A 14,687-nucleotide genomic window follows, 5' to 3' on the forward strand; every position below is an offset into this window, starting at 1 on the left:
CTGTAAGGTCGCTTTGCAGCACTGTGCAAACATGCCAAAACAGTACAGGCCTCCCCCAAAAAGAATATTTAGGAAAGATTAAGAAGCACAGAAAACTGTAGTTAAAAAAACAAACAAACAAAAAAAAAACATTTATACAGTACACCAATTCTCAATTCTCAAACTTACTTGTGAAAGAAAAGTTTAAATCCAAAATTCCTCAATAAATCCAATTAAATCATTTGCTATGATGCAGCAGACAAACACAAAGAGTGTTCCTTCCAGCTCCAATTCCAAATGAAAGTGAACACCACATGGACAAAGCACTGGGAGGAGCCTGGTGGACAGGAACAGGAAGTTGGAGACTCAGGGGCACTTCCTTTCTCTTGAAAAAAAAGAGTAGAAACAAAAAGAAGACTCCTAGCCCCAAAAAATACAGCCAAATGACAATCTGAGGGGTTAAATGAACATTTTTTAGAAGATTTTAACATGCTCGGGAGATATTCTGTGCCAGAATGCAGTTTCTGCGTGTTCGGAAACGCGATCTTACCAACATGGGAGGATCGCACGTCCCAATGACATGTGCGCGCGCTCAAAGTCGCATAGGATTGTGCGGCCGGATTCCAAACATCGTAGCGAACGCGACCGGGAGAGAAAAGCGAGAAAGCGAACACAGAACCACGGTAAGTCATTATCGCGCACGCGAGAATGCTATTGAGCGCGCGAGGAAAAAAAACTACTACGCTACGCTGTAGATTGCGAAGTAGGCCACAGCTTCGCGCTCTCCGCGTAGTGCGAAGTTGCCGAAATTCGCAAACTCCGCGAACGGAGCGTAGTTCTCCGCCCAGGCTTAATTATAAACAAGCATTGGCCTAGCCAATAGGTCTCGCCTTTGGGATCTTATAAGTGTTTAGTTATCCAGCACAATATCCTTGGTGCAACAACATCAAGTGTTGCATGGCTAAACACTTATAAGGTCCCGAAGGCGAGACCTATTGGCTATGCCAATGCTTGTTCTACAGGGATGTAGCCTGTACTCATTGTAAAAGTGGGACACACCTACAATCACCTCCCTACATACAATCTATCTGCAGGTTCCCGTGAAGCAATTCTATTCTTCTCCTTAAACATTCTTGAGAAACATGGTGACATCACTCTTTCATTATGGAGGGTCATACTCTACCCCTGCTTCTTTTTCCTGTTTAAGCCCGGTTCAGTCTTCAGTTTTGTCTGACTCGGGTTTTTAGCATCGGGGAGTCATGCACTGATGACTGAGACAGAAGGGCATATTTAGGTAAACTGCAATGGAACATGGGCCAGATTGGCAAAGAGGACCGGACCAGTCGAAGTTTTTACTTTCAGACTTTGGTACTTTTCTACAGCTCCACATCTTCTTTTAGGCCAAGCCAATAAGTGGAAGCCGATCAGGGTCCTTTTAATCTCGATGTGCTGTTGTGAGCTTCCACAGAAAATGCTGGCTTTGATGCCAAAAGCACCAAGTGGCACACAGGTGTATTCCGTGGCTGCCCGGGTGGCTGTGTCCCTGGGACAGATTTGTAACTCTTCACAACTCAAGGTTTTACCTTTGAACGGAGGGCGCTATTTGGATTTGATAGACCTCCCGCTGGAGATGCAGAGGTCATGACCTCCACTGACTAGAGAGATCACTACCCACCATATTTAGAGGTCTCCACCTACCCTACTATAATCTCTGTGCCTTCAGAGAAGCTGATCTGATATACAATGATCCTCCATTGTTTCCGCAATTCTTTAGACATGTGGTTTTAGCCTCCATTGATCCCCAGAACAAAAGGCAGCTGGCAGTATTTCAGAGTTAAGTTTTTAGAGCGCAGTAGCTGTATCCAAGGGTGATGCCTACTGACCTCCCAATATAAGATACATTAATTTGTAGGTTGGAGCGAGGCCTCCTTTGTATTTATGGTGCTATGTTTTTTTAATGTTTGTAAGTGTTATGGGAGGCAGTCACAACAATGGGTAACAAGCATTTCCAATGCAATAGGTCTCGCATTGACGTGAGTTTGAGCTATTGGCATTGTAAATGACAATGCCTTTTATTTCTGTTTTGGGTTTTAAAACATGAATAAAAGGCAATGTCATTTACAATACTAATAGCTTAAACTCTCGCAAATGAGAGACCTATTGCATTGCAATAAAGGGCCCTCTCGACCACTTCTTAGATTGTAAATATCAGAGGAACAGACCAGCATGCGACATCTTCAATGTAGTGATAAATAGTACAGTGAAGAATATGTGTAAGTGTTGTAAATTACACAGACACAAAGTGTGAAGTGAGTTTTACATATGATCCGAGCTATGAACACTAACAAAGTGCTCCAACACCTTTTGCTCTGTGATTACACTGCCGTGGATCAGGAGGAAGAGAGGGATTTGAGTGTGCAGTGTGGCACTGTGTAATGCCATTGCTATCTTGGGCCTAATAAAAACACTCCAGCTGCAATAGGACCCTGGCCTCGCCTCCTGGTGCAGGGCAGGCTGTGCTAGTTTATTGCAGACATGGGGGAGGGATGGTCTCTGCTGCAGCTCCGGTCTCATAGAGTGCCGTTGCTATTACTAGGGAGCGAGAGGTGCTGAGGTGGTTGTATTGGTGGTGGTGTAATTGGTGGTGGTGTTATTGGTGGTGGTGGTATTGGTGGTGGTGGTGGTATTGGTATTGGAGGTATGGTATTAGTGTGTAGGCCTCACCCCAGGGGAGGGTGTGTGCACCAGTCACCCAGCCCATTCGATACCAGTGTATAACAAGCGAGATTGTCAAGTGTGAGTAGGGCTGTACTTGGATCATGTGCCCTGGGTCGTGGCCCAGGTTCTGCAGAACCTAAAATAGTTGCTGCAGGGCTCTGCCGCTTAGAGGCTGAGCTGCCCGGGCAGTGAAGGTTTGGCATCAGGGCAGTGGTTGGCCCTAGAGAGAAGTGCAGGGCAGTGATGAAGCAAAGCTTTGCATAATTTGCGACTTGCCGTATTCATGAACCTCGTTTATGTGTAACAAGGTAATAATTTGTATGTCTTACTAATGTTTATTTTATGTTTAGACAAGGTTTCCCGAAGCTTGCAAATGTGTTTTACTAAAACGACTTATCGGAGTAAATTAAAAATGGCCGCTGCTTGTATTTAGTTACTGCGCATGCGTCAGCCACACTCACGTATCCTGGCGTGTCTGCAGAGTTGGAGGGAAATTTATGCGCATGCGTAATACATAGCTTTGCCATAACGTGGTACTGCTCGTGCCACTGCTCGTGTATCTGTTTATATGTAGCTAACATTTAGACTGCATAAGTATACTCTGTTAGTAATAAGTTGAAAGTACAAACCCTGTGATGTGTTTTCATAATGTTATTTCTATGTATTAATTTGTTCTCGCTTACTTTTCATGTACCGCGGGGAATGGGGGTCTGACTGAACCGAATACCATCTTGGAGGGCCTTTCTACGCATGCTCCTCTGTCTGGGGAACTGACAACCTTGGCTGGTGGAACTTGGCCAGCTGGCAGGGATGAGCAAGATGCTCCTGAGAACTGACCTGCAAACCCAGCAAAATGGAGTCATGTGTCCCTATTCAGCAACAATGTACATTTATCATTGTATTTCTCTGCAGTTTCTCATGGGAACCCCAATCTTGCTAGGCGGTACCCAGAAATGTAAATTAGGCATCCAAATAGTGTGTTTTTATTGGTGTGTTACCCAAATCCTACCTTAGGACCAATCCAAATTGAGGGATTCTGACACTTTGCAACATTGGGGGGTGGTACACCGTCCCAAAAGAGTATAACTACCCTGGGTTCACCTAGGGAAAGTCGTCCGACTTGTCTGGTTTAGCTGACCTGTCACTGACCCATCGCACTCAATAGGTGACTGAAGATACAGAGCGCTGCGGAGCACTCTGTCCGAAATTGACCATAGACTAAGGTTCTACTGAACCTTAAAGTGCTGGCGAAGCACTTTTGCTGGGAGTTCGCTGACCCAATCGGGGTCTTGATCGATAGCTGCAGAGAGGGTGGAGCGCAGGCGTTGGTTCCAAACTGCGGGTGCGGTCCTGTCCTGAGCGGTCCTGTCCTGAGGGTTTGCTGTCCTGTCCTGAGGGTCCTGTCCTGATTCCTAATCCGAGGGTATCCTGTCCTGTCCTGGGTGTCCATTCTGCACCTGCTGTCCTTTGAGGGGTATCCTTCCTTGAGGGTTTCCTGTCCTTAACTGACCCTTGGCCAGGGTTTGGTTTCCACACCTATCTAGGTAAATATTGCTCTAAGCTCTTTAAACTTGCACCTTTCTATTTTTCTGACTTTTGCTTCAATAAAGAGACATCTTTGCATATGTTGATTTTCCATGCTTTTGCCGCAACTATTGAAACGTAAAGTCATTTGCATATTTTCTTAATATGTTCCCATGTTACCCTACCTTTTAGAAATCATATTTTGCATTGCAGTTTGTCATTTTCTGATATGGTCTAGAACGGCCTTACTTAAACTATCTAAAGAACTCTTGCCCTGAATGCATAGCGTTATCTGTTGCATCTCATATTAGCATTTCCATGATTACCCTGACTTTATTTCTCTATAGTTATGTACTTTTCATCATTTTGGTTATTGATTGCCCTATTCTTGTAAACTTGATGCTTAATGAAAACGAACTTTAGATAAAGATTTTAAAACTTCCAGTTGTCCGTGGTCATTCACAACAGTATCGAATGTCATTTGAGTTGTATTTTGCTGCCTTTCCTTTTACAGCTAGCTCCCTGATCCGTTGTGGTCATAGGTACCCGTGTCGGTGGATGGTAAGTCGGGTACACTGAGTAATAACAGTAGGGAATTCACACAAATTGGTAACAGCCCGTGAAGTCGCCTGGTCAATGTATATTGTGAATTGAAAGTATATGGGCCCGAAGCCGGAAACGGCGAAATTATTGGCTGGGTGACCTCGCGCGCTCTATCAGTTTTTCTGGTAGACAGAGGATGGTTAGGGACTAGTGAAAGGTTAGGTAGGGCTAGTTAAGTCGGTAGCTGCTAGTACATTAATGCTGCTAAAAGAAAGGCTGTTCCAAGAGAGCTGATCATTCTCTTGTGGATATGCTGCTTTAGAATTCATGAATTGTTTCTTCATTATTATTCTTGTTCTTATATTGTTATAGGTATTAATCCATGCATTTGTAAACCGTCTTGTTTTGTGTTGTCCGAACTCCCCGGGGAATTGAAAGGGCAAGTGGTGAATAGAATCCATTGTCCTGAGGTCGCAGGCTCAAGGAAAGTTAGGTGCAGGTTAGGATAACCGAGAAGCACTAACTAGGGTTTTTTCTGAATACATGTGTGAATAAATGAAAGTAACGAGGTTCATTGGCAAAATTCCCATAGTGGCGTAACCTAGTAAGGGTCACATCGGAAGAGTAGCAGGTTCATCGGAGCTTGAGTGAAAGCAAAGGGGTCCGCTGAGAAACCTTAGACTCCGATATATCCCGGAGAAGTGGATGAGTTTAGGGGAATAACAGGTTCACCGATGTTAGAGTGAAGGGTAGGCGGAAGAGATCTACCCGCAGCGCGTGAAAAGTAAATGGAAGTAGTTTACTTGCAGTAAAACAAAGCTATCCTGTCTAGACACTTGAGCACTGTGGCGAATGTGTATTCGTTGTTAAATAACCAAGCACTGAGCACTTTAGAAAGAAAGAAAGTTTCCGTTACCTTGTGAAGGGAGGGAGTCAGCCGCGAAGCGTCTCTGACGTCACTCCGTGCCGCGCTGGGATTGGTAGAAGCAGCGGGCGGGTAGCGGGGCTGGAATTGTAAAGGAGGGGTGAAGCGCCGGAGCGTGAGGACAGTCTCACGAAGGGGCCGCGCACCCATTGGCCGAAATTATTGGGACGCGTGCACCCCATTGGTCGCACAGAATTTCAAGACGCGTTCTGATTGGAGGTAGCTTTGTAAACAAAGTTAAGGGTAGAAATCGTATGTGGCACTCGTATTGTCCAGAGACTAGACCCGATCCAAGAAACCAAGGGTTTGAAAGGGATCAGTGGAAAGCCAATAGATACGATATTATGTACGGAACAAAGAGAAAGATGTCCCTTGTAAGTAGGGTAAAGAATTATTTCAAAACAGACAAACCGATTAAGTCCAGAGAGGGCGTTATTGTCCCGCCACCGAATACTCCCGCCTCGTTCATGATGTTTGACCGAGGGTATAATACCTGTGTGTGGTTGGAGAATTGGGTGAAGTACACAAAAGATGACGGAATATTGGCTTTTCCGTTAGACGGTACTTTCAATGGTAGGATTTTATTTAATTTGAGGACCCGAATGAATGAATTGCATCCCAGACCGAGACTAACGCAGTATGAGGCATTAGGGGAATGGGAGATTGAGGCTTTCGAAAGAGAGAAACCCCGAATGGACAAAGGTCTGACCAAGTGGTACCCCAGGCTGAAACAAGAGACCAGGGATAAAAAGATGAAACAGTGGAGACAGAGTATGATTGTTGAGGGTCTGTTTCCCATGATACCAGCAGGTAACCCTTCTGGGGGAGAGAAAAGGACAGAAAAGAGTAAGCATTGGGGAGCCCCTGGGGAGTCAGACGATGAATTTTTAGATGACATTTTTACGAGAAGTCCGCCCCCTTATAATGAGGGAGCCTGACCTTCCAGTGCAGGAGAAAATCCCCAGCGTCCATCTATTAAGGAGGAGGACAGATCCCTAAGTAGGGGGGGAGGTGGCCAGGTACTGCCCTATTTTGAGAATCCCGGACCCGCGGAGGTACGAGATATATACCCTAGAATGCCCGTGAGCCCGGAAGAAAAATTTTCCCGTGAAAAGCTCTTTTACCCCAGACCTCTTTATGAAAACGAAGAAAAGCCATTAAGTTCAGGAGTGCCCTTTTTGCAGCCTCCATATGGGGAGGAGCGCAGGTCATTTGGTACAGGAACTTTGTTCCCAAAACCAAATTATGGTGGAGGACCGAGTGAAACGCATCCTACAGCCCCGAGTTTTACGCCTCACCTGACCCCACAGATAATACCTGACCGAACATTAGGAAGAGCACTAGATGAAAGAGAGCAAGAGGCCATAGCTAGACAGAGAACGGAAATAATTCAGAAAATCTCCCAGTTAAATACCAGTCCTGAAGCTTTGACTATTCCGGTAACAATCGGACCAGTGGTTCCGTTGTATGGGAATAATCAAGGAAGTCTAAACCCTCCAGTTATGAACCCAATAATGGCCCCGCCGAGGCAGGAGCCCCTACTGATAGACGATCAGTCCAGTGAGTGCGAGTCTGAAGTTGTGTTCTTGGACCTGCCAAACAAACAGAACGGAAAGGGAGTGCAGAAGAGGCAAAATCCTTTTAATGCGAAAGAAATTAAATTAGAATCAACGTCAGGTACTAGGAGTGTCTCTCTGGTAACTCCGGAAGAAATTGAAAACTGGAGTCGTGAATTAGAAAAACAGACTCCGCAAACGAAACCTTTAGACCTCTACAAACTGAGAGTAGAAATAGAGGAATTAATGGCAGGAAATGTGGGATTAGACAGATTAAATACTTACTCGGAAGAAGAGTTGCTGTTTATGTGTAAAAGCCTTACCAGAAGTACAAGAGTGCGCCATGAGAAACTGACAGACACCGCAGCTAGTATGGGGGTAGATATTTCAAGATCCAAGCCCTTGCAGAAACCATACCGAGCAGAATTCTCAGACAAGGATATAGAGAACTTGAATGTGTCAGGGAAAAAGTTGCAGATTAAAGAGTTGCTCGCAATTTTGCAAAAATGGGGAGACGTAGACAGGTGGAAAACAAGGTGGGCACGAAAGAAAGATGAGGCCCGATCCAGACAAGCCACCCCTGAGTTCCCTTTGAGAGAAGTAGAAAAGCCCGAAACGTTATGCCCCATGCGGGAAGTGCCAGGTGGGAGGTATGTGCACGTTCCGTGGTCCAGGCAGGATATTGTGTCCTTTACTAATGATTTCCCGAAACTGCGCGAGAAGCCAGTTGACTGGTACCGGCAGGTGGAAAGGTTCGTAAAGGTGCAAAAATGCCTATGGAAAGACCTGGATGGATTTTTCGATATTGTGGTCCCGGTAGATCTATGGACCGAGTGCAAAATAGGCATAGGCTGGCCTAGTGAGGAGTACCCGAGGGACTCCAACACAGGGGAGCCGTCAATTGAAGTGATGAAAAAATATGAACAAGTGATTCAGCATTTGAAAAATAAGGTGCCCGCAAAGGAAACAGATTGGACCAGGATAGATAGAACAACGCAGGAAAGAGACGAGACAGTGCACTCCTATTATGAAAGGCTGTTACAGGTGTTTAAAACACACAGTGGTATAGACAACATCGAGATGAAGGATATGACACATTTCATTTACAGGTTTGTAAACGGTTTAAGGCCTGAAATTTGTCAGTGGATAAAGGATAACAAAATCTGTTGGCAGTCCAAAAAGATAGATGAGGTCCTGCGGTACGCAAAGTACTGCGAGGACGAGATGGCAGAAAAGAAAAAGGCTCTCAAGGAAAAAGTCATGTGGGCTCAAGTGAAGCTCGCAGAACAGCAGGAAAAACAGTTGAGTAATATGGTCAAAAACACTCAGAACGAAGGTCCAGGGGGTGGGGGAGGGGGTAAGCCCCGGCCCAAAATGAGCAGGGAAGAGGCTATGAAGAAATTTCCCTGCCATCAGTGCGGCGAAATTGGACACTGGCGTAACGAGTGTCCTTATTTGCCAGACGATAACCCCAAAACTCCTGATTTAACTCCACAGACGCAGAAAGAAAGACCAAGAAAGACTCAACCACAGGTAAAGACGGTTCAGGTGCCCCGAGCTCCTAAGCAAGTACATAGGGGGAAAGCGACAGAGGGTGATGAAATAGAAGTCTGGGAAGGCAATGAGAACAGAAATGCAGCAACTTCGCAGTATCTATTAAATGATACCTTCCTTTGTGATGACCAGTACTGACGGGGCCTGAGAGGGGAGGACGAGGTGTGCGTACTTGGCGCCTCCTTGCCGGTAGACCAGTCCGGACCATACATTGAAGGAAAGGTTGACGGAAATGATGTCACCTTTCTGTTGGACACTGGCGCTACCCGTTCTACTGTGAGAACAGTGGACGTTCCAAACCTACCCCTCTCGGGAGAAGCAATCCAAGTAGTGGGTGTATCTAATCAATTGATTAGTACTCCCGTTACCAAGCCCATGGAGATCTCAATTGGAAACTTTAAGGAAATGCATAGATTTGTCGTTTGTGACACCAGTCCAGTAAACTTACTGGGACGTGATTTGCTGTGCAAAATGAACTGTACCATCTTTTGCACACCAAAGGGTGTTGAAATTCAGACCCCAGATGAAGACGGCATTTATAAATTAATGCTAATCAGACCGGACTCAGAAATTAAACGAATGACTGTGCAGGATTTGCCCAAAGAACTTCAAGAAGCAGTGAAGCCAGAGGTATGGGACTTTACTGGGAAAGATGTAGGGTTAATGAAAAATGTGGACCCCATACAGATAGCAATAAAGGACAATGCGGTATACCCCAATACTAAACCCTACAGAATGAATGCAGAAGTGAGAGCTGGTGTTACCCTGGAAATACAGAAATTGCTAGAAGGAAACATCATACAGGAAGTAATGAGTAGCCCATGTAACTCACCGATTATGGGCATCAAGAAGCCTAGTGGCAAGTACAGGGTAGTGCAGGACCTGCGAAAAGTCAACAAAATAGTGGTCCCCTGCTGCCCTATTGTCCCGAACCCAGCAGTGATTCTGTACCAGATTCCCTGGGATGCTGAGTGGTTCACTGTGATAGACCTGTGTCACGCATTCTTTTCTATTCCTTTGCATCCAGATAGCAAATTTCTTTTCTCATTTGCCTTCAATGGTCACGTGTATGTCTGGAACCGGGTCCCTCAAGGGTACACAGAGAGCCCCTCTATCTTTAATCAGATCTTGAAAAAAATTTTGGAAACTTTGGTCTTACCTGGGAACTCTGTCTTAGTGCAATACATTGACGACCTCTTGGTGGCGTCTAAAAGTCATAGGGATTGCGTGATTGACACCATTGCCCTACTGAATCACCTGAGTGATAAGGGACATAAAGTGGCCCCTGAAAAATTACAGTTCTGTACAAAATCGGTGAAATATCTGGGGCACCAGATAGAGAAAGGTGTCAGGAAAGTGACATCCGAGAGAGTGAGAATAATTCAAAAGATGCAGTTACCTCGTACTCAGAAAGAGATCAGGATGTTCCTGGGAGTGATAGGATACTGCAGGCAGTGGATTCTGGGATTTGCAGTCCTAGCTAGGCCCTTGATAAAAATGACCAAGAGAGGAACTCCAGATATTGTAGAATGGGATGATGAAAGCTTAACAGCCTTCACCAAACTGCGAGATTGTCTGTGTACAGCCCCTGCATTGGGGATGCCAGATTATTCCAAGGAATTTGCCCTGTTCTGTGACACTCGCGATAATTGCGCGTTGTCAGTCCTGACACAAAATCATGGCACAACGAGAAGGCCTGTAGCATATTTCTCTGCCACCCTGGATCCAGTGGCTGCTGGATTACCAGGTTGTCTGAAAGCGGTAGCTGCTACCTGCGCAAGTTTAGAGCAGAGTGAGTCAATTGTCATGGGACATCCTGTAACAGGGTATGTTCCACATGGAGTGGTAATTTTACTGACAAGGACGAAGACTCAGTATCTCACCCCTAGTCGGCTGACTAAATACGAGAGGATTCTTGTGGGTGCTGCAAATGTAAACATTGTTAGGTGCAGTATTCTGAACCCAGCCACCTTGCTCCCCGACCCAATGGATATGGAAGGGGGGGTGGAAGATGAGCATGATTGCATTGATTTAACGGAATTCAACACCAAGCCACGCCCAGACATTAAAGAAACACCATTGCCTGTGCATGACAAGGAATTATTTGTGGATGGTTCATGTCTAAGGCATGAACAAGGAGGCCTGAGTGCTGCCTATGCGGTAGTCTCCTTAGACAAAATTGAAGAAGCAGGTTATCTATATCACATAAAGTCTGCACAAGTAGCCGAATTGATTGCTATGATAAAAGCTTGCCAAATTGGGAAGAACCTACGCATAACAGTGTATACTGACAGTCAGTACTGTTATGGGGTTGTGCACGACTTTGGCCAGTTGTGGCTACAGAGGGAGTTCCTGACTTCATCAGGTACCCCTATTCGAAATGGAAAGGTGGTTCAAGACCTTTTAGAGGCAATCCAGTTTCCAAAGGAACGGGCAGTGGTAAAATGCGTTGCTCATCAAAAGGGCATTGACAGTGTATCACTGGGAAATGATTTTGCTGATCGAGTGGCCCAATGGTGCGCCAGAGATCGGTATATCATAAATCCAAAACGAGGGGGGCCAGGAACCAGCTGCCAACTTCAGGTGTTTGAAGAAGTGCCTACATGGGATGAAGTGAAAGAGTGGCAGCAGGCGGCACCTTGGCAAGAAAGAGAGAAGTGGAAGGAAGATGGGTGTCGACCAAGGCGTGTGGATGGTGTCATTTTGGGCCCAACTGGAATGCCTGTGTTACCTAGACACTTACTTAGCACAATGGCGAGGTTGATACATGAAGGATCACACATTGGTAGGGACGCCATGATTCTAGTGTTCCAACAGACTTGGTACAGTAAAATGTTCAGGAAAGTAGCAGAATCCCTCTGCCAGAGGGGCCTGTCATGTCAAAAGATGAACCCAAGCAAGAAAACTGTGGTGGAACTGGGAAAAATTGGGAGGTCCGGGGGTCCCTTTGTGAGAATACAGGTTGATTTCATCACCATGCCCCGTTGTGAAGGGAAACGATATGTCCTTGTCATGGTCTGTTTATTTTCCAAGTGGGTAGAAGCTTTCCCTACTCCCCAAAATGACGCAAAGACAGTAGCTAAGTGTTTACTGAAAGAACTGATACCTAGGTTCGGGGTTCCAGTCACTCTTGAATCAGATCAAGGCTCACATTTTCAGAATGAGGTGATCGCCGAACTCTGTAAGGCCTTTGGAATATCACAAAAGCTTCACTGTGCATACCGTCCAGAGGCTTCTGGAATAGTGGAACAAATAAATGGAACTATCAAGAACAGACTAGCAAAACTATGTGATGTATCTGGCATGACTTGGGTGAAGGCCCTGCCTCTGGTCCTGATGGGACTAAGAAGTGTTCCGGATCGCAAGACAGGCCTAAGTCCCAATGAAATCATTATGGGAAGAGTGATGAGACAAGCATGGGTGCCAGGAAGCAAACTGTTGAGTATTACTGATGATTTGGTGCTTGAATACTGCAAGAGATTGGGTGACCAAGTGCGTTCTATCTCTCGCCAGATCGGAGAAGACGCCATCCTCAATCCAACGACTCCTCTCCACAAGCTGGTCCCGGGGGACTGGGTAAAGATAAAGAAGCATACTCGGAAGAGCTGCCTGGAGCCAAGGTGGGGAGAGAAACGTCAGGTGATCCTGGTAACTACCACAGCAGTGAAGTGTGCAGGGGTTCCACGTTGGATACACGCCAGCCACACTTCAGAAGGTATTACCCGACAAGGAGCCTGAAGCAGAAGGGCATCCAGCATAGGACTCTGCAGGAGCCAGACCAGAAGTAGCTGACGACGTACAGCCCAGTACCAGTCGAGCTGCCGAATCAGCGGACGTTGGCCCAAGAATAGTTGATAACGAACTATCAAGAGCCCAGCCTGCTGAAGGGGTCCAAGAAGCTGAGCCAGAAGTAGCTGAAGACGAGCTGCCGAGCATATGGCCAGAGGAGTGGATTCCATTGATTGATCTCACTGAAGACCCCATACGAACAAGTGAGAGACTTTGGGAAGGTAGAGAGTGGACTAGAGAGGAAAAGAAAGGCACAGGCGAAGAACCTCAGGATCTTGAGATTCACATCAAAACTGAGGAAGGAGAAGGTCAGACAGGGACAGAACAAGTGATTGATACAGAACAAGTGATTGATACAGAACAAGTGAAGGATACAGAACAAGTGATTGATACTCCTCCACTGACTCCTGATATCGAGAAGGGACAGACTAGACATAGTGTAATAGTTCGAGCAGAAGAAAATCAAGAGATCGAAGTGCTTGAACAGGATCAGATAGAATTAGAAGAACGTGTTCAGGAACCAGAAAGAGAGACATTTGAAAAACAAAAACAAAACTGTCCTGAACCAGGCCAGATTAGTAACCAGGCAGAAGAAATAAGTGCGAGCCCTGGAATTAGTCAGATAGAAGAGGAAGAAACTGAAACAGAATTGCCACAAACTAATGAAAACAAGAGGGCAAGAGAAGAAAACGAAGTCCAAGTGCCAACTAAAAGACTTAAGAAAAGAAAGCATCTTGAGCCTAGATTCGTAAAGAAATTGAGACTAAGGATAAAGACGGTGGAAGAAAAATGTGCAGAAGAAAGGAGAAGTGCTCGCATAGCTGAACAACAAGAAGGTACTTCCAAAAGAAGGAGTGATAGAATAAAAAGACAAAACAAGAAGTACAAGTCACCTGAATGGACACTTGTGTTGGAAGAACTTGAAGATCTTGATATAACTGACATAAGCGACGGAGAGCCCGTCCCTGAGTACTCTGACGAAGAAGAAGAAGAGCCACCGTGAATTTGCACAAAGTAAGCTACTCGTGTAAAGTCACAAAGAGGGGTCGAGAAACTTCTTTTGAGCCAAAATGTCTGATTCAAACGTGAATGGTAGACCTAGTCGCAGTTGTTGCAAAACATGCTGCAAGGTATGCGTATGTAGTATAGTTGTCCTGATATTAGTTTGGATAGGACTAACAATTTTCATTCCCTTTGCTGTGAGCAAAAATACTAATATTGTCCCTACTGAAATTGTAAATACTGACGGTGAGGAGCTGACAACACAGAGTGTAGCCAGACATGAGAGAGCACTGAGACAAACAAAACAAGACTTAGAAGCATCAGATGAGGGAGGACTACATTATCATGGAGCTAAGAACAAGACACATTTAAACGTTTTCGCAAACTTGTTAATACACTATGTAGAGACTATGGAAATTGAAGATTGCTATGTCTGCATGAAGCTACCTACCTCTGTAGCTGAAGGCGTGACATACCATCACTTGCCGCTGACATATGGAATCTCCTGTAGCATTTTAGCTAGTTTATTTTACAAAAGAGGACCGTTACAGTACTATTACTCTAATAATGACGTGATCTTTTCTGAACTTCCTATACGTGGGAACTTGAATCCTGTACATACCAAAAGTGACGTTACTCGCTATATGGGCGAATACTTCCTGACTATAGGTAATATCGACATAGGTGACGCACACAGAGATAACTTGACTTGTTCTTTGCGTGAGCAGGAAAAGATGTTCCTGAACATGGCAGAGAAAAGGAGAATTAAAATACAAAAGAAAGCAAATGACGAAAGTCAGAAAAGACCAAGGTGGGCAGAGAACATGGAAGGCACCTCATCTGGTGGGGCGGGTCCTGCTCTGTTGCTGGATTTTGAAAAGAAAGGCAAGCTATGTCTTCACCGTGAGAAGACTAGCTATTATAATAACATTTTCATTGGTTCCAGTGAATGCGAACATAATTACAAGGTAATTGGAGGATGGGGTTTCAAAAATGGGTCAGAGCCTGTGTTTCCTGGAATTTATTATATTTGTGGGGACAAGGCTTATTTCAAATTGCCGGATCACTGGTATGGAAGTTGCTATTTTGGCATTGTC

The sequence above is a fragment of the Lissotriton helveticus genome, chromosome 2_1 (assembly GCF_964261635.1).
Source record: "Lissotriton helveticus chromosome 2_1, aLisHel1.1, whole genome shotgun sequence".
Classification (NCBI taxonomy): Eukaryota; Metazoa; Chordata; class Amphibia; order Caudata; family Salamandridae; genus Lissotriton; species Lissotriton helveticus.